The sequence below is a fragment of the Canis lupus genome, chromosome 25 (genome assembly GCF_011100685.1).
Source record: "Canis lupus familiaris isolate Mischka breed German Shepherd chromosome 25, alternate assembly UU_Cfam_GSD_1.0, whole genome shotgun sequence".
NCBI lineage: Eukaryota > Metazoa > Chordata > Mammalia > Carnivora > Canidae > Canis > Canis lupus.
Genome location: NC_049246.1, coordinates 9,418,376 through 9,439,777, shown reverse-complemented (window position 1 = coordinate 9,439,777; position 21,402 = coordinate 9,418,376). Strand labels below are relative to the sequence as shown.

The window sequence follows — 21,402 nt, the reverse complement described above, 5'->3', positions numbered from 1 at the left end:
GGCTCTCACCCAAACCTGATCATATTAGCACCCTGATCTGAGACCTCCAGCCTCTGGAACTGTGAGAAATAAGTCATTACTGTGTATAAGCTACCCAGTCTGTGGTACTTTTGTTATGACAGCCTGAGCCATCTCAGGACCCCAGACTACTCTCTTCTCATCCCCCTCACTCACGCTCCTCTGCTTCTCTTGCCCCCAACTATGCAATGTACAAGTGAGGTACCTGTGCGAAAGGAAAAAAAAAAGAAAGAACCACCAGGTGTGCTGTTGATGCCCCAAGTCCCATTTGAAAGTCCATGGGTGCCATTTCAGTCATACTTGTTTGAAAATACTATCTAATTTTCTCTATCAGGCTAAGCGCCGGGGGGTCCTCTCTTCCTCTGTATTCATGTGGGTATAATGGTTTTCTGAAAGGAAGGCGACATTAATAGGCTAATTATGTCTAAGAAATAGGTACTTATAAAACTGTAAGACAGGCATTCCAGGAATTAGATGGTTCTGTTGACTGCAATTACACTCTCAACTAGAAGCCCCCACTAACATGTAAGCTCTCCAAGGACAGAGATTTTGGTCGACTTTGCTCCCTGCTGAAACCCTAGCACCGACAACAGTGCCTGGCACATAGCAGGCTCTCAGTAACCATGTGCTGAGTTAATGAGAAAATGAAAACCATAAGCCATAAAGTAAACTGGAAAAAAATAAAATGTGACAGAAAAATTAAATTCTTAATATATAAAGAGCACTTTAAAATTAATATGAAAAAACCCTCTATAATTCAGCCAAAAAAAAAAAAAAAACACCCAAACATAACACCAGAAAATTGGGACATGAATAGAATATTCCCAAAAGAAGAAATACACGTGTCCAATAATAATCATTGAAGTTTGGCTACATTAGTAATGAGAATCAAGATTAAATTAAATAAAAATATTCTTTTTCCTGAATAGCAAAAAAAGGAAAAAAAGAGGTAACACTAAAACACTATCACAGACATAGAGGCCACACACACAGGACTGGCAGGAGTAAACTTGGAATGTCTTTTTTGGATAGCAGTTTGATAATGTAAACATTAAACAACGTTTATACCCTATCGTTCTAGAAATTCTATGTTAGAATTCCATCCGTAAGAAAGCAGAGATTGTGTGACTGAAGTTTTAAGAATATTGTCACAATATTATATAAATAATAGAGATAAATAGGAAATAACCTGGATGTCCCACAACAGGAGAAAATGGTAGATTGTAGTATATTTAGAAAAGAGTATTAGTTATAAAAGACATCAGAAATAATTTTTAAAAGAATATTAAAAACATACAAGCATGATAAAATGTTAAGTAAAAAGTAGGCTAGAGAAACATATAATTGTAAAAACAATATTTTCCAAGAAGCTTTCTACTCGTCTTGCTGGTGGAAGCACCGCATGACTATCACCTCACTTAAGCCCATGGGCACCCTGTGAGATGGATACTATGATTCTCACTTTACAGGTGAGAGAATGTGTGCAGGGAGCAATTTGTTCAGGTTACAGAGCCGAGCCAGTGAGTGGTGGGGCTGGGTTTCAGACCTGGACTCAGGCTCCTTGCGGCCACGCTGCTAACCTTGACCCACACAGCCGCCCACTGCAGGGTGGTGTGCCCGCGTCCGTGTGTGCGTAGTATCCGGCAAGTTCTCCACAACAGTGTTAGTGGTCATCCCTGGGTGGTGAGTTTTCTTTTCTTCTTTACCCCTTTTCACTCTTTTCTTAAGCATTTACAGCAAGCAGTACTTTTAAGGAGCCAGTGGATGAAAGGTGGCAAGTGGTAGTTTCCCTAAATTATAGATAGAGGGTGGTGGGCAAAGTTATTCTCAGCCCCACCTTCTGGGGCTAGGACCCGAGCAGTGTGAGCAGGTGACTCTGACAGTCCAGTCTGCATACTTAGGAGTCTCTGCCAAGCACCGTGTTACTGTTACGTTGGCCTCCCTTCTCCAAGTCTTCATCCTCTTGAGGAAAGGGTGTCTGAGGAACAGGTAAATCACTTCTGTAGGGAAGTTTTACAACGTGTGATTCTTCAGGGATGAATATGCTTTCACTTAAAAAGAACAGGAAGGAGACAGCCCGGGTGACTCAGCGGTTTAGCGCTGCCTTGAGCCCAAGGCCTGATCCTGGAGACCCAGGGTGGAGTCCCACGTGGAGCCTGCTTCTCCCTCTGCCTGTGTCTCTGCCTCTCTCTCTCTCTCTCTCTGTGTCTCTCATGAATAAATAAAATCTTTGTCTCTCATGAATAAGTAAAATCTTTAAAAAAAAAAAAGAACGGGAGGGACTGAGATTTTAGGTGGCTTATATTTCTTCTGAATGTCTAAAAACACCACTTTGCATTAATTTTATTTACTCCTTTATGATGAGTTGTTTTCATTTGGGAAATATAACCCAACCTACAGGAGGATATTAAGAGTTTTTTGTGACATTGATAAATATACTAGGAGATAGTTAATATATTGTGGGCTAAATGGCAGTCTGCAGATACGTTGGGAACTGGGCTAGATGCCTCAGGGACCACCCTTCTGCCCAAGACTCTCTGACACGTCATCCCTGCCCACAGATCACTTTCATCTACTTTGGGAACCAGGAGATCTATAAAAACATCTTGAGGCAGTAAGTGCTAACTGCATGGCTCAGATGGTAAGTGTTTCAGGTGGGAATAATCACTAAGCAGTCAGTAAAGAACCTATGGAGGATGTGAGTCTTGGGCTGTCCTTGGAAGGATCCTTTAGTTGAGGAGGACAAGGAACAGAGGCAGAGGGCAGATCATCAGCCCAGAGGAAGCAGAGGATTTACATAGGATATGATGGGACATAAGCTAATGGGTGACCAAGTACCTGGCTAGACAATTCACATTATGAACGGTACTGTCCACAATTTGGACAATTTTTAGTGACTTAAATGTTCATCAAAGGGACCATGTCTACATTTCTTTTTCTTTTTCTTTTCTTTTTTTTTTTTTTTTTTAAAGATTTTATTCATCTATTCATGAGACACAGATTGAGAGGCAGAGACAGGCAGAGGGGGAAGCAGGCTCCCTGCAGGGAGCTTGATGCAGAACTCAATCCCAGGACGCTGGGGTCACGACCCAAGCCAAAGGCAGATGTTCAACCACTGAGCCACCCAGATGTCCCTATGTCTACATTTCTATGGCATATTTATATAATGTGCAGTGAAGATGCACTGAAAATTTTGAGAAGGGAGACTTGATAGCAGCCAAATTTGGGGGAAGCTTCCTCTAGCACAGGAGGATGGGAGAGCGGCTGGAAGAACAGTTAGGTGACCGTTTCAACTAAACCAGATGTGAAGACAAGAGGCCTCATTAGGATGGGGCCATGGGGAATGGAGAGGAGATGAAAGACAAAGGCTTAAGAAGAGAAGCAATAGGATGTCGTTGATAAACACGTGTGTTGGAGCTATTGACTTGGTGCTACCCATGGCAATAACTCTGGCATTGAGAATTTTATTGTGTCATCACATCTAATGATTGCTTACATTATTGGTTTTTGTTTTTGTTTGATGAACATTTAAGTCACTAAGAAAGAAGTTCCACAACTCTCCTTACAGGCCTGCCATCATTGAGGCTTAATAAAATTTTTGACTCCATGGGCTGTTCCTGGAGGAACAGGCTCCATGCTCTGTTCTATTGCTATAGCCCTTACTAACAAGATTGTCTTTCTGATTTCTAATCTAAATATTGCTATATATTAAAACTCCCTTTCTCAAGTGTATCTTTTGTGAAGAAGAATAATTAGTTATTTCTGCCGATTATACACTTTCATATGTGTAAAGCAAGGCATCCTTCAGCTTGGTTTCATTATGATAAATGGCAGCAACCCCGGTAACATTTGTCTTTAAGTCCGATTTTGCAATACAAATTTGCCTATATGAGCAAGGTGCTTGTACAAAATGAAAATTGGATTTGTGTAATGTCCTGGAGACCAATAACCTGGAAAGAATTTTATTTATTCATATATTTATTTATATATTAACTGAGGCATTACTTTGTGCCCCGAGGAAGACAGAACAATAACATAGTAAGAGGGAATTTTGTAAACACAAAATAAGTATAAATGTAAATGAAAGGGTTGATGTATTTGATTAAATTTAAAATGTAGTAAAACTTATATTGAATAAATAAGCAAAAAGTAAATTTAATAAGTGAATCATAGACTGACAGAAGAATTTTCTTTAAGATTTTGTTTTTGTTTATTCATGAGAGACACAGAGCGAGAGAGGCAGAGACCCTGATGCACTCGATCCCAGGACCCCAGGATCACGACCCAAGGCAAAGACAGATGCTCAACCACGGAGCCACCAAGGCATTGAGAGAAGAATTTTCGACACATGTATCCAACAAAGCCTTAGTATCCGATTTCATAAAAAATGCCTACCAATTAGTGGAAGACAAAAACCAGAAAAACAGGCCATCAATGAAGAGAAAATCCATATTGCCAATAAGCTCATGAGAAGGTGCTCAAGTTTTCTAATAATCTGGGAACCAGAATCATAATGAGATGTCATTTCACACCCATTAGATTGGCAAAATTTAAGAAACTTGACAAAGTCAGTTGGTGAGGATGTGGAGCCCTAGAACTTTCATCTATTATGGATAGAATTGGTGCAGCAGTTTCCTGGTGTTAAAGAGACTCATTTCTTCCAGTGCAGTTTCCTTCCCAGAGATAGGTATACAAGGACATATACAGGACTCTTTGATCCAATATTGTTCCTAACATTGAAACATTTTAAATGACTCAGATGCTCATCTTAAAGGAAGGTAGATAAATAAACTCAGTATATTTAGATACTGCAATACTATATAGCAGTTTCAATAATGGATTGGTCCTTTATTTACTGATGTGTATAAATCATAATGTTGTAAAAATGTGTAAAAATATAATGTTGCAGAAAGCATAGGTATGCTTAGTCCATGTGCATGGCAACAGATCAAATAATACAGAGCAGGTTACAGTGGAAAGTCATGGTCTTCTAGTTTCCTCCCCTCTTTGAATCCACAACTCAGGGGAAATGTTTTCTTTCCCTTTCTTTTCCTTCCTTCTTTCCTACAAAACAGTTTCTTTACTAAGTTTTTCTTGTGGCTATCTTCACAACTCTAGATATATGTTGTTACTTCTATTATTTAGCCTCTGCCTATTTAGAAGACGTTGACATTATATTTTTAACTCTTGAATATGAAGATTTTACTGTGCACTGTCCCAGTCTACCACCCTCTTCCCAGTATTAATATTTATATTTGTGGCAGGCAGAATTTTTGAATGTGTAAACACTCTTTTGTGGTTCTCTGAATGTTCCATTTTCATAGCAACCTGTTCTTGTTGCATGGCTACAACAGGTTAGGAGGCCTATGGTTCAGCCTGTAGGATTTTCACTTAATGCTCAGCTCTGGGTGTGGCATCATCTGCAAGAACATCATCTGCAATTGTGCCCGATCCTGCAGTGGAGCCCCTCATTTGCCTGGTAAGACAAACAGTTTGCACATATAAGGCAGAGAGACTGTGTAGCTGATGTGGGTTTCCAGAGCTGGTGTCTATTTTCAGGCAAAGATTTCTACTGCATAGCATTTGGATTCAGAGCTCTGGTAAGGTGGGCAAGAAGTCAGCTGTCAGGCTGCAGGGGCCTCCAAATAAAGGCCACAATAGGGCTTAAATATTTTGTTCAGTATCTTTAGGTTTTGTTTTGTTTCGCATGGGAGTAAATGCTGATGGCTGACTCTCTGGGCGGTGATGGGTAAGATAGGGTTAAGGGTAGTTCATATAATATGTTCATGTGTTCTCTCTTTTTAGCTCACTTCTTGCTTCCACCCTCTAACCCAGCTGCTGACTCTGAGCCCAGAAACATGTCAGGGTGTTCTATTAGGTAGATCAGTTTCCAGCATCTCTGCAACAACCACAGAAGATTCTAGATTGTGGTTTCTCTTTGAGTTTCATCAGTCAACTTGCTTCATTCTGTCTTGCAGCTTCCAAAAACCTATAGCTGTTTCTCTTTTGTTGGAGTGGCAGAAACTGCTAGCTGAGCACCTGATATTCATATTACCTTCCTTACTAACAAAACCTCTCTATTCTTGGGAGTGGTGGCTGAATAACATACCCCAGCTTTCCTTGCAGAGAGAAGTGGCCAATGAAAAGTAAGTGGAAATCATTAAGAGAGACTGCCCGCCCCCCAAAAAAGGAAAGAAAAGAACAACACAATTTTTTAAGGAGATACACTTGTGGTACCTGGCTGGCTTAGTCAGTAGAGCATGAGACTCTTGATCTTGGGGTTGTGAGTTTGAGCCCCATGCTGGGTGTGGAGATCGCTTAAAAATAAAAATCTTGGAAAAAAAAAAAAAAAAAAAGGAGACAGACTCAGCCAGCAATTCATCCTGTTTATCTTTCCCCCCCTTTCCCCCTTTCTTTTCCTTCCTGTGTGGAATTAGGGTTGTGTTTCCTGGAGCTGCAGCTGCCATCTTGGCACAACATAGGAAAGGCCAAGAACTCGCAGAGACCGCAGGCCTGGCATTTTTGTATATTTTCAAATATTTGCTCTTCCAAAGGAGGATTATATATTCTGCTTGATGCCTTGGGACTGTGGCAGGGATATAGTTCCCTGCCTCATTGTCAGGTTTGGCCACTGGCCTTGCTTTGGCTAGTAAAATGTGAGTGGGAGAAGCCTGAAGCACATTGCATGTTTCCCCCAGCATTTTTACTCTCTCCCCTTTGCCTTTAGAAAGATACAACCAGGATAGAGGCTTCCTTTAGCCTGGATTCTGTTATGAGAAGACATCTAGAGGAGACTGGTAACATATATACTGAGTTAGAAACAAACCTTTATTGGGGTGCCCAGCTGGCTCAGTCAGCAGAGCATGTGACTCTTGATCTTGGGGTTGTGAGTTCAAGCCCTGTACTATATGTAGAGGTTACTTAGAAATAAAGTCTTTAAAAAATATAAATAAACTGCTGTTGTAAGCCACAGAGATTTTAAGTTTTGTTACTACACTGTTATCTAGTTTTAAGTTTTGTTACTACACTGTTATCTATTCATTTATACAATCTGTAATAGGATATTAGGTGTTGGTGTTCCAGAGCAGAGGGAAAAGGGTGAAAATTGCTCACACATTCTGGGAGAAATGCTAGCTCAACCTTCTGTCATTTACCACTATTTAGGAAACCAGTTCCGAAATTCTCAAATTGTGAGTTTGGTTCCTCTTGGGAGCAGACACAGAGCTGGAGTTATGAGTGCAAGGGGTTTATTGGGGACCAATAGCTGTAAAATATGATGGAGGAAACCGGGTTGGACAGAGAGAAACCGCAGACGATGGTGGAAATCTGAGACAGTGTTGGCCAATCCAGCGGGGACCTCTGGACCAGCAACCAACCACTAGAGGTGTACCACATGGGGCAAAATAGGCAGGCCCTAGTGTTCCACAGTGACCCCTCTGCTGGCAAGTCTGTGCATGTCTACCCCTCCAAGTGGGTGATCTTTCTCCAGGTGACCTTCCATCGCTTGGCTTGGTCCCTGTCCCCAGAACCAGGACAGTTCTAGCCTGTCTCCTTAGGTTTCTTGATGGCAGGCATCTTAACTTCACCATCTTAACAACTTTTAAATGTCCAGATCAGTAGAGTTAACTATACTCACATTGTTGTGCAATAGGAGACCTGTGCATCTTCTGTCCACAAATTTCAGGAATCCAGGCTGCTCCGACTATTGCCCTCATCCCATGTTCCTGGCACCAGGGTCTGTGCCTCCCAAACTCAAGAGACACAAATCAGGCTCTTGCAGCACCGGGCACAGGTCCTTCTGCGTGTGAGGAGGCTTCCCACTTTCTTCTAACTGCTTCCTTAAATCTCTTTTCACTTCTCACTTGATTTGGGGAGGAAAGCACCCAGTTCCTGTCTCAGGGAAGGAGAAGAAGGGAAAATGTGTTAGAACTTTAGGCTAACATTGCTCCTCAAAGAAATCTCCATTCCTGGATCCCTAGAAGTAGATGATTGCTGCAGCCTTGCAGGTACCCCAGATTCTCTCTACAAGAAAGAACTTGCGGCCAGAGGGGAGAGGTAGGAGAGAGGAGTGAAATAAATGAAGGGGATTAAGAGATACACACTCCACTTATCAAATCAATAAGTCACAGGGATGAAAAGAATTAGTTAATAATATTGTAATAACGTTGACAGATAGTAACTACATTCATGGTGGTGAGCATTACGTATTGTACGGAATTGTCAATTCACTACATTGAACACCTGAAACTAATATAACATTGTATGTCAACTAAGCTCCAACTAAAAAAGAAAAGAAATGAATGAACTTGCCATCCCACCCAGAAGAGTTCAGTGGGCTTCTGGCCTCCAGCCGTGGCACCTCCAGCATCTGCTACAATATTTGAACCAAGGCCATGTGTTTGTGGGAAGTTCCCAATGGAGGGATCACAGTGGAACCTCCAAAACTGACTCAGATGAAAAGTAGGTGGCATTTGGATGATGCGTGCTGCTGTGACAGCAGGCACTGGACAGCAGAGAGAGTAGCAAACAGTACCAGCCAAGTAAGAAAACAACACAAGGATTTCCTTCCCATCCCCATCCCCCCCATCTCTCTTTCCCTCTGATCCTGGGAGCAAGCTGGGGAGGAAGCAGTGTGGGGGATGTCATCCACACACTCGCTGCTGGCCTTGGCCTGGGGGTCCCCCACGGACAGCCTCTGAGTCTCTGCTCTTGGGTTTCGCTGCACATGCTCCCTGCCAGGGAGGAGAGGATGGCTACCTGGTTCTCACACGGAGTGCTGGTGTTTGGTGATGCCTCCCAGGGAATGACTGGTTTCACCCTGGAGGGCTTGGTGAAGTTTCTGATAGGGGGAACATGAACAAAGTGTCAGGATTTACCTGATACTGGAGAAGCCACCTGGAGGGCAGACGGTTAAAGTCTAGCTCAGGGAGCAATCTCCTTCTACTTTGGAGCAAAGTGAGGATGGGCTCTTGGTAACGGAGTTGAGGACAGAGTGGCAGAAGGAAGTCTGCAGCCAGGGGAGATGCACAGAGAGAAGATGAGAGAGTTTAAGGGGAGACAGAGAGACAGAGAGACACAGAGAGAAAAGCAGCAAGGAAAGGAGAATGGAGAATGGAGAAGTGTTAGGATGCCCCGATGCCAGGTCTGACACTCACTTCCTCGATTAAAAGGCATGGGGCTCTTCATACTTCCTCTGAGATGTCAGCAGGGAGTGTTCAAGAGTCTTGAACCAAATGACAAGCCCCTCTCCAATGCCGTGTAAAGACACTCTTTTCCATAATCACTCCTGCATAGCATTTTTTCATTTTTATTGATTTGTCTTAATTTAATACACGTATAAGAATATCTTCCATTTTTTAAAATTTGCATTTCTTTAATTGCTTTGGAGGCAGTGCACTTTATTCACTGGTGATTTACTCTGCCAATAAACATGTAATTCTATGGTGAGCATGTTTTATTTGGGTAATAAACCAAAATAAAAAATAAACAAGACACATCGACTATGAATGGGACACATTAATAGAGAGTAGGGTTACAGAGGTGAACAAGGTGCAGTCCACGTTTCAGAGCAACTTGCAGTTTGGTTGGGGAGACTGGGCACGTACTTCAAAAGGCACGTACTTCAAAAGTGATGAAAAGCAGAGTCTATTGGATGCTGGGCTTGTGCTACAGAACGTAAATGCTTAAGGAGTTTCATGTAGGGAAGGTCAAGACCATGATAAGTGATAAGAATGGATACATTTATGACATTCATTTAAAGACTCACCCCAGGGATCCCTGGGTGGTGCAGCGGTTTGGCGCCTGCCTTTGGCCCAGGGCGCGATCCTGGAGACTGGGATCGAATTCCACGTCAGGCTCCCAGTGCATGGAGCCTGCTTCTTCCTCTGCCTATGTCTCTGCCTCTCTCTCTCTCTCTCTCTGTGACTAAATAAATAAAAATTGAAATAAAATAAAGACTCACCCCTTGCATAGAGGGACGTGCCTTTTGGGGTGGGGATGGAAGTTCTGCCGGCCTTGCAATTCAGGATTCTCAGGGAGACAGAGAGGTGGTGAGGACACAAAAGTGGGATTGTGGGAGTGAATGGACGAATGACCACATGGAGGAGGGTTATGCCGGCTGCATGCCTGGGTCACCTTAGCAGCCTGCTCAGCTTTATAAGCCCTTCCAACAAGTGTGTTCCGTCAGGGTTCTTTCAGGAGCTCCTTCAGCAGAATGAAGGCAGGAGCAAGTTTCCAGCAGAAAGATCCAAAGGGGGATGTATCTTACCTGCATAAGGCTGCTATCCTATCTTTCTGTATGGAGTGTACCTAGAAAGCCCATCTCTCTGACAAGGTGCTAAAAGGGGGGAGTATCCTGTGCAGGATCATTCATTCTCCCATTTATCCACAGCGCTGATAGTGTACCAGTGTCAGACTCTGTCACTTGCTGCCGTCTGGAGGTTGCTTGCTTCTGTCTTGCAACAAGCATGCTTAACTCTCTCTTTCTTGAAGTCTAAACCATGATTATTATTATTTCCTTTTTAGAAGAAGGCAGTTTCCTCAATCTGGCTCTGCTGGCCTTTCAGAGATTCTAAATTCCCTTTTGTGAGTGAGACTGGGCTTGATGGCTCTTTCTTGCAGCCACTGAGAAATCTGAGGGCTCTCCTGCAAGTCCTGAGCACACAGTTTGAAATCCCTACTTCCTGTGTCTCTGTGTGTGTGGTGCGGGGTGGGGTGGGGTCCCCACTGAAAGCTGTGGGCAGAAGGAAAGAAGGAGGGGCACCTGGGTGGCTCAGTGGTTGAGCATCTGCCTTTGGGTCAGGTTGTGATCCTGGGTCCTGGGAATGAGTCCCGCACTGGGCTCCCTGCAGGGAGCCTATTTCTCCCTCTGCCTGTGTCTCTGCCTCTCTCTGTGTGTCTCTCATGAATAAATAAGTAAAATCTTAAAACAGAAACAAAAAAAAAAAAAAAAAGGAAGGAAGGGGAACTGAGAAGAGCCGGCCCCAGAGTAACAGCAGCATGGACTGCTTCCCCCAGTAAAGCCCAGGCAGGGAAAAGAAAAGCCACAGTTTTGAGAAAGAATGAATGAAGGGGATGCAGAAAAAGAGCCCAAGCAGGGTGGGGGGAGGAGAGGGAGAAAGAGCTCTTTTGTTACGGAGAGTGACGGGCAGATGGCCTTCCGGAAGTGGGAAGCAGCCCTATCTTACTGCAAGAGAAAGATATGCTCAAGGACAGCAGGAAGGAAACAACACAGCTGTCACGACTGGGCTGGCAAGGCCCAGCCTTCTCATTTTACAGATGAGGAAACTGAGGCCCAGAGAGGGGGAAGTGGTTTGCTCAAGAGCAGATTCTTGAAAGAATCATCTGCTTTCCTCCTTCCCCTCCACTTCTTCAGCTCCCCTGTTGTCCTGAGTCAGAACTGCAGGATGGGCAGGCTGGAATCCCTCCTCAGATGGGCCCCCGGGGGGTGGGTTAGCATGAAGCTGAGGTCCTCGGGTGCGTCTGATTCTTCATTCCAGGTTGAGGAGGGGAAGATCTTTAAGATCGTTTCTCCATGCCCTTCTGGTAATCTCCCTCAGAACCCTACACCTCTGGACAGAATCCTGAGGAGCCGAGGGCTGGCTGTGTGAGCTGGAATGGAGTCGAGAGTGTGGTCGTGTGCAGAGCTCGGGCTCCTGCAGTCAAACAAGTGGGTGCTGAGACTGTCAGTCAACCCTTTCTCCCTCCTCCATGAAGACATCTCTTTAGAGCATTCTCACAGGAGACTTCAGAGATAAGAAAGCCAGGCCCCTGCCCTTCTGCTCAGTTACTGCCTCCTCCAGGAAGCACTTTTAGGCCTTAGCCCACTCAGCCTGGATTTCAGTTCTATGGGCTTTTGTCTGCTTCCTTCTCTGGACTGGAAGTTGTCGGAAGCCAGGAGGACCCAGTCTTGTTCATATCTGTACCGTGTCTACCAATGTCCTTGCAGTAACGTGCTCCGTGCTTTGGAGTTTTGAACCAGCATTAATGGAGGCACATTACACATCTTCAGTGAGCTCCCCAAGAGGTCTGAAGGGTGGACAGAAGAGGGATTTGGGTACAGGAATGGAAGGTTATTCTACGAATGAGTGTGGAAGAAATGATAAATGTAGCTGGTACAGTGGAGGGTAAGTGCGAAGAAAGAAAGTGGAAGTCAGAAGGGAAGGGCAGAGAGGAAGAACAGAAGCATCACAAGAGGAGGAGGGGAGGGGAAGGAAGGGCAGACCTCGCCCATAGGGCCCTCCTCCCTGCACCCCCCTACCCCCATCCCAGGGTGTGCTTGCCTGCTGCTCACAAACAGACCTTCCTGGTCTTTTGTCTGCCATTCTAAATCTGGGTCATTTAAAAAGACCTTTTCTTTCCACCGATACTCTGACTTTGGACATTTGGGGAAAAAAATGAAAGCCCATGACTCCTTGCATGCCATTCTACTGAGATTAGAATAAATATATCAATTGAAATCATTTTTCCCTTAATAGTTATTTGTGGATTTAAAATTTTCCATGATCTTTGAGGCTCTAAACATCATTTTTGGCTTTTTCAGGATAGTTTTCATCTGATGCAAAATAACTATGAGGCATATGTGCCTGTAGGTGCAGGTAATGGGATTTTTTTTTTTTTTTTTTTTTATCATTACAGCTTCTGCCCTGTGCTTCTGCATTTCCATCTTTTAACTCTGCTGCTGTTTGGCAACCATAGCATGGGTCTCAGGATTTTTTTTGTTGTTGATAGGAACAAATCATCGATGGGCTCCTGGCTCTGTGACAGGGTCTTGGGCTAGCTTATTGGGAAAATGTTGCTATAAGTCCTGGGCCAGAGGTGCCTGTGGCATAAACTACCCATTGGCTCTTTCCTCTGCTCGAATCCCATTTAGAAACCTGAATATTTCCTTTGACGTTTTATAGTCGTCAATCTTCTTTTGTCAAAATGTGTCCTGAGGAAGTTATTTTGAAAGTGAAAAAAAGTCCATAACCTCTTCTCAAGGACCTACATAAAGCATGTGGCCACCCACCACCAGCATGGGCCACCGCTCTCCTGAGCCATCAGATGTGCTGGTTGGTCCTTGCTTGTATAGTAAGAGTTGTCTTAAGGACAGGCCAGGTGCCTAGACATCAAGATATGCACAGTTTTCTGTGCCCCCTGGATGCTTCATGGAGACCTCAGAGCCTGCCACCTGCTCTGGCTGGCAATTCTGGTTCTCCAGCAACCGGTTTCAGAAGAGCTCCTCCTCCTTGTGGATGGTCAGTGGCTTCTGCTTATCTGGAGAGCCCTGTCACAGAAGGATCCAGCTCATCACTGAGATACAATCTGGACCCTGCCTCCTAATAATAAGGGCATCACTTTCCTGTGCAAAGGCTTCCTGCCAGTCCACCAGTTACCAAGATATCCCAGCTCCTCCTCCAAGCCAGTGTCATGAAGATGTGCTGGGTAAGCTAATCTAGGAAGCTCAGTGGCAAGTTCTCTTCCCTAATTCCTTGCATTGGGCCTCCCAAATGACATTGGCTGAGGGTGGTGGGGGCTGGTGAGGAAGAGGCCCGAGTTCAGAATCTTTGATTTTACAATCCATTGTCACACTGGAGAGTGGTGTGAACGCTTACTCTTGGTTTGCTGTTGACTTTTTCAGGAACTGAAGTATTTGACTTTTTTCCATTAAGGTGATTTTGAGGAGAAGAACTGAAGGAAATGAATTCTCCAAAATAATTATCTGTAATCAGTTATTGGAAGAGAGCATGTTAAAGACGAACCTAGAGAAACATTGGCTTGAATGCCCCGTTCAAATCCAGCATAGCTTACTTTCGTGGGCATGGAGACCTTATTGAATTGTAGTGTAGCAGATTCTGTGAGCCGACATACAGAGGTAAATGAGCCACATTGCTAAACATTAGTTTTCTTGTTTACTCCATGACTGTGGCGGTCCACATGACTTGTTTACACATGACTGTGGTTGTTCATGTGTCTTGGTGAAGGAAAGCACGATGCTCTCATTACTTGCAAAGAGATGAGTGTTGGGCAGAAGGGTGGAGTATTCAGAAAGCTTTGGGGGTCCTTGTTTTCTTTATGATTTATTTATTTTAGAGAGAGAGAGAGAGACAGAGAGAGTGCAGGAGCGGGGAGGGGAGGTAGGGAGGAGGGTGAGAGGGGAAATGACTCCTGGCTGAGCACTGGCTCCATCTTATAACCTGAGACCACTACCTGAGCCACAACCAAGAGTCTGAGGCTTAATCGACTGTCACCCAGGCACCAAAAGGTGGGGGCTAATTTTTAGAGACTTCTCACACTAGTGAACATTGATCTTACCTTTTTATAGGAGACAGGACACAGTCACTGAGCCATTGGGACATCAAAAGAGTGACCATGAAAGGAAAGGTTGGCTACAGAGCCTGACACAAATAGATCATCTGTACAGACCCTCCTGCCTCTCCTCCCATCCTTCCACACTCCTTAGCCTCCTCTAAGTGTATCTCTCCTGGTTCTGTCTCCAAACTTACCTCTACATAGGAGTAGAGAAGACAGTGGAGAAATTTGGTTTGCATACACATTTCATTTTATGGTCATTTTGTCCCAATATTCTGTACAACGAAGGGCCTCTGTATGGTGTAGTAATTTAAAGTGTGGGCTCTAGAGGCAGATTGTCTAGGTTTCTATTCCGGCTCAACTACTTATTATCTGTGTGTCCTTGAGCAAGCTCCCTCACTGAGGCTTGTTATCCCATTTGTGAAATGATAATAGTAATATTTACCATATAAGGTTGTGGTGAGGATCCGTCAGATAATATATGTAAAGTGCTTAGAGCAGTGTCTGGCACATAATAAGTGCTCAGAAAATATTAACTCTTATTAATAACAAACTGACATATATTTCTTGAGCAGGGTGGTGGTACATGGTGTTCATTTTATTAAGTTTTAAACTGTGCATTTGTCTTATAAATCCTTTTTATGTGTATGATATATTTTGCATGCATTAAAATAAATGCATTAAAAATAAATGAGCATTTATGAGGTTTCTTTTAGCAATCATATGTCCCTGGGTTCCAAGAAAACAATGAAATAAAATATTCCATCCATTATTAGATCCACATACCAAACAATGGGACTGCCCAGGTATTCTTATGCATGAATCAGAAAAATATGGTAACTATAGAAATAGTACTGATTTTCTAGGAATTAATATGTGAGCATGTTTTTTATTTTTTCCTTTCTTAGATGATCAGCAAGTTCCAGATTCATAGAGTCACAAATAACTGAATCATCAGTATGCCTGTGCTGTCCAGACTGGTCTCCCAGGTTCAGAGTGGGGAAGGACAGTGCTGGGCAGTCTGGGGTGAGAGCTGATCCATTTTCCAGAGAAGGAATGCTGCCAAGAATTCTCACCTGCTGAGCTTCAATTTTGCCATTGAGACTAGGAATCCTGTTCCCATTTCCTTTCTTGGCTCTCAATTCCCTGCATAGAAAGAGGGAAAAATTGGCAGGGAGGTTTTGTTCTGGGGACCAGGGGAAGGTGTCCAGATCTTTCTGGACAAAAAAGACATAGCTGTTTAGCTCTGATGTAGTTTGTGGTGGTTACTCTTGCTCTCAGCAGCTTCTAGAGCAAAAGAGGGGTGGCTCTGCCCCTCATTCTGCAGGCTGAGAAGCATCTCCTGAATTGCTGTTGGAATATGGGGCTGTTATGCTAGTCTGTTTTCTTTGCCAGCAGTTGTGTTATAGTCTTTTGTGTACCTCTTTTTCTCTTCCACTGGATTTCAAAGGTCTTAGAAGGAAAAACTTCATCTTGTTTACCTTCGAATATCCACAGTGACTTGCTCAGTGAGTGTTTTCTGAGTATGTGAATGGATAAGTAGGTAGGCAAATGAATAGGAACCATCATAAAAAGGTTGAGAATAAAGTGGAAAGATTGAGCCACAAAATTTTCTAGGTAAAATAGTTTTCAAATATTAGGAATATTCTGGAATATTCTGATTTTCTCAGTTGACAGAGTAGAGAATTTTAAATGTGTCTTCATTTATCTCATCATTTATGAGAATTTACAAATGTCTCACTAGGCTGAAATACTATGTCAGCAAGGACCACATTTATCCCCAGCACCTAGCACATAGCAAGTACATAGTATGATGATAAATAAAATATTCTCTTCTCTTTTAGGATTTAGCCCAACCAGTAACCCCGACAGGAAGGAAGACACATTCAGTTCAATAAACTTGCACACAGCATCTTCTCCTGTAAGCACTTTGCAATGTACTGAATGAGCATGAGAATAAGTCATGGGTTCTCTCTTTCAGGAGTCTTTGGAGGTGGATACATTTGTACCCAACTATAATACAAGGCAGAATGTGATAAGTACTATAATAGAAGTTGAAATGCTAAATGGACAGGAGAAGAGGAATTTATTACAGCTTATGGGATCTGGGAGGCTTCACAGCAGAGTGAGTTCTGGTGGGATAGGTAGGATTTTGTTAGGCAGAAGTGGGAAGAGAATCATTTGTGTGACTACAATGCAAGTGCACAGGATGAGAGGGTGAGGGTCAAGGTAGGAAATGGCCTCCAAGATGGCACCCAATAATCCCCTCCTTCTGGTACTCATGTTCTTTTGTAGTCCTCCCAGCTCTTTATCAGGTTTGGTCTGTGTGACCAATGGGATATGGTGGAAGTGATGGTGTGTGGCTTCTAAGACTGTGTCACAGAAGATGTCACCACTTCCCTGCTGCATTCTGGATTACCTACTCTGCGGGAAGCCAGCTGCCTTGGCATGAGCACACACAGTGGCCTAGGTAGAGACTTGTGTGGGGAAGGAACGGAAGTCTCCTGCCAGGAGCCAGCACCAACCTGTGGGTCCGTGTGAATGAGCAGTCTTAGAAGTTGATTTCCTGGCACTGGGCCAGGGCTTCAGGTGACTGCAGTCCAGATGACACCATGACTGAAAGTGATGGGAGATCTTGAGCCAAAACTGCTCAGCTAGGACAGTCCTGAATTCTGACCCACAGTAACTTTGAGGTAACAAGTGTTTTATTGATGCTTTAAGCCTCTAGTTTTGAGGGCACTTTGTTAGGCATCAATAGACACACTATGCAGAAATGAAGACTTGGGGAGAAGTCTGGGAGAAGCCTTAATTTTTAAAGGGCTGTACTTCTGTGCAGCGGGGTTATCGGTTTTTTTTTTTTTTTTTTTAAACTGTAAAGGATGATAATTCTGGTGCTGTGCATGATCTAAGTTGGCAAAAGAAGTGCTGGAGCAGGAAGATAATTTAAGAGGCTGCTGCAGTAGTCCAGATCAGAGGTGATGAGGGAGCCTAAGTGGAGGTACCTTGGGGAGGGAGGAATAGAAAGAAGTGCATCAATGTGGGGAGTGAGAGCCAACAAGCAGGGAACGTGACTCCTTGGTTTTGAGCACAGAAAGACGGGGGAGTCAGGGGAGTCGTTATCTCATTTACCCAAAGAGGAAACACAGAAGTGAGCACCTGTTTGGGTGCCTGGATGGGTAGGAATAAGGAAGTGGGGGCGCCCATCTCCCAGCGAGCAGGGCTCCCTGAGTGCAGAGCTCCGAGGAGGGCTACCACCAGGCTCCTTCACAGATCAGGCTGGTTGAAAAATCTCTTCCTAAAGGACAAGGCTGTTCCATTTCACAGCACATCTTCCTCACTGCCGGGTGTTCCCTGGTGACAGCCTCTGCCACAGATATTTTTAGCATGTGGCCTTTCCGAGCCTGAAGAGCAGCATCTACTTCCTGGAACTCCTTCTCCAGCTGACAGCCAGTGACCCACGGAGGAGGGAGCTTCAGCTGGCCTGACGAGCCACAGCCCCGTTGCAGTGCCAATTTGCTGGCGGGGGGTGGGGGGAGGAAGTCAGACCCCAAGTTTTACAAAAAGCCTCCATCTCATTCCCTTCTGGTCTGCTGCCGAGGCTTACCAGCTCCAGTGCCAATCAGAAGCTGGGAAATAAGAAAGCCTGCTCATGAATCCCAAGTGGAGGGAAGCGTCTCATGCAATTTACTTATTTGACAGTTATATCAAGTCTGAAGGTAATACCTGGCCAGGTAATGGTAGAAAACCACCAGGACATAAATATTGCTTTTATAGATCCTAGAACAGGCCTGAGTGAAATCCCTTTGGGATTTATAACATGTTCCATCTCATCAAATGGAGCCAGATTTGGAGCAAAGCAAGAAAGCACTGGGGGTGCATGGGTGGGGGTGGGGTGGGGTGGGGTGGCTCCTGGGTGGCTCAGTCAGTAACTCATCTGCCTTCAGCTCAGGTCATGATCTCAGGGCGCTGGCATGAGCCCTGTGTCAGGCTCCCTGTTCAGTGGGGAGTCTGCTTGTCCCTCTTCTTCTGCCTCTCTCCCCTGCTCATACACACACACTCTCTCTTTCTCTTGCTCAAAATAAATAAAGTCTTTAAAAAAAAAAAAAAGGAAAACACTGAGGGAAACTTGAAAAGGGTGAAGGTTTCTCAGATGGAATCTGTAGTCCATGGCCAAGGCTGAGGGTACGAGAACACACCTGACAACCCCAGAATTATGAGTTCTCTGCGAAAGTTCTAAAATTGTTTATTTCCTGTTCTGGTAATCTACACTGATTGGGATCCACATGTTCTGCGCTGTCTGACTGCCCTCTTTATGTAGCAGTACTACCTGGCCACCTCAGGACCCACAGCCACAAATGAGTTTATGATCATTTTGATGCCAAGTGGCATTTTTAAAGATGGTTGCAGAGTAATGGAAAAGATGAAAGATGGATTTAGTACAGAACAAAGCATTTGTGTCAAGTGGAGACCAAGTGACATCTCTGAGCCCTGTCCGAACAAAGGTGTAGCAGCAGCTCGAAGCAAAGCTGCCAGGGTCAGGTGGGGCCACCTTCTCAGTTTGAGGATTAGGGTTCAGCAGAAACAGTATCATTTGTCACTCTGAACTAATGTGGTCCCTGATATTTGGGTTTTTGAAGAAAAAGAGCCTCTCTTTGGGGGAATATAATCACTGCAGTAATCACTGACCTCATCACCACCATCACCATCGAAGTATTTCCCTGGTGTGTGCTCCAGGGGTGGCAGTATGGGTATATAGTATATTATAGGTATAGTATAGGTGTATAGTATAAGCATAGGTGTAGAGGTATGTAAGTATAGGCAGTAAGATGTTCTTGCTTTTCCATGAGAACTGCATGGATGGGGAGAATGTGTTGGGATCAGAAGACAATGGTCTGTTGCTAATGATGTGAAGGCATCACAGAAGTCTAGCCCGGATGGTGTGGTGCAGATGGACGACTGTAGGATTTTCTTCCTGGAGGCTCAGGTGGGCTGACCTGGGCTGGAGGAGGGGGGAGATAGAAGAGGATTTGGGGTGATCACCTGCCCTGGAACCAGAGGACCACACTTTATATATTGGGTAGTAATAAACGGGCAAGGGAAGAGATCCTTCACAGGAGGGTCCCATACTACTGTGAACACTGCCCTGAGCTGAAACCAAACCCCAGCATAGGTGGATATGTTGGATGCAGGATAGGGGCAGAAGCACCAGGGGAACCTCAGAAGGAGTCAAAGCACCCTGGATAACCCCTCCTTCTCCCTTAACAAATCCAACTCTTATTTTAGTTTGAGCCTCTTGGAATTTCAAAGCTTTGGGTACATTTGATTACACACCAGTCTCCTGGCTGTGAATTTCTAAAGCTGATCCCAGGATACCTGGAATGTCAGGTAGCTTACCTTCTCTTGGGCCTCAGTCTCCCTGAAGGAAGACTGTGTCCTATTTCCATGCAACGTGACTTGTGCACAGAGCTCACCCACCTACACAAAAAAATCCTTTAAACCATGTGATTAATGGAATGAATGGTATGTACTTCTGAAGATTTAAGGACTTGTGGATGGAGGTGTTGCTGTATACCACACTGCCTGCTATTGATTCTTCATTTTCCCATTATTATCTTTATGTTTTTACTCTCATTTTTCCTTCCTGAATCTGGATAAATTGCATTTGGCCACATTAACAGAAACCTGACTGTAGGGGCTTAACCAAATAAGGTATGTATTTTTTTTATGAGGTGTTGTTTGGGAGTGTAAATCCACGCATTTTAAGTTTATGGATCAATGGGTTTTGACAAAGATAGTGTAGCTCATAATACCACCCCATCAATATACAAGACATTTTTATCACCCTAGAAAATGAGCTTGTGTCCCTTTCTTGTGAATCCTGACCCCTTTCCCCCATACAACCACTGTTCTGATTTCTCTTACCCTAGTTTAGTTTTGCCTGTTTCTAGAATTTCATATAAACAGAACAATACAGAATGTATTCTTTTGCTTTTTGTGTCTGACTTCTTTTGTTCAACATAATATTCATGGGATTCATCCATGTTGTTGAAAGTTTCAATAGTTCTTCCCTTTTTATTGCTGAGTAGTATTCCATTGAATAATATACCACAATTTGTGTATCCGTTCACAAATAAATATTCAGAATGTTTCCATTTTTTGCCCATTGTGAATAAAGCAGTTAAAAACATTCTTGTATAAGTCTTGTATAAGTTTTTATTTCCCTGGGGTAAGTAACCAGAAGTAAAATTGTTGGGTAATATATAGGTACATATTTAATATTTTAAGAAACTGCCCATCAGTCTTTCAAAATGCCTATGCTCATTGACACTCCCAAAATGGCAACGTATGAGAATCCTGTTGTTCCACATGCACAATGATAGTTAGTTTTTGCCAGTTTTAAATATTTTAGCCATTCTGGTGGTTGTGAAATGCTGCGTGGTTGTTATTATATTTCTCTGATAACTGATAATATTGAATATCTTTTCATGTGCTTATCGGCCATTTCTACAGCTTCCTCTGTGACATGCCCATTGAACTATTTTGTTCATTCTTTGAAAACATTGTGTTGTATTTCTCTTTGTTATCTTTTATTTTTAATGTATAGCTGTATAAGTATTCTGAATACAAGATATTTGTCAGATAAATGTATTGTGAATATTTCCTCTCAGTGTGCGGTTTGCCTGTTCATATTCTTAATGTCTTTGATGAGTGGAAACTTTAAATTTTGATGAAGACCAGTAGATCAGGTTTTAATTTTATGGCCAGCATGGATCTATTTCTGAGCTCTCCGTTTCCTTCTATTGATCTACTGATTTACTCTTGCTTATGCCAATTTCTACCTTCGTGATTCAGATAGGACTCTTATTTTGTTTCCAGAGGTAGGTGGGCTGGGGCTGGTGAAGCTGCTCCAGGGAGTTGTCTGCTCAGAGCCGGGTTCCTTGTAACTCTCTGCTCCACCATTTTCAGCAAGTGGTTTTGGTTTTCTAGGTAGCAAGATGGCCGCTTCCTCATTGGCATCACATGCTAGCTTCTGATAAGAAGAAAACAAATGAGTTCACAGTTCTGCTGAGTCTGCCTCTTTTTATCAGAAGA

At 43.6% G+C, this 21,402-nt stretch overlaps 1 long non-coding RNA gene across 1 annotated transcript; it reads left to right on the top strand.

Annotated features, from left to right (window-relative positions):
- Positions 1-13,185: 13,185 nt before the first annotated feature.
- On the top strand, positions 13,186-18,174 carry LOC119865829. The gene is made up of 3 exons (XR_005378186.1): positions 13,186-13,873; positions 15,219-15,299; positions 16,155-18,174. It is a non-coding gene; the product is annotated as an uncharacterized LOC119865829 (long non-coding RNA).
- The last annotated feature ends 3,228 nt before the right edge of the window (positions 18,175-21,402 follow it).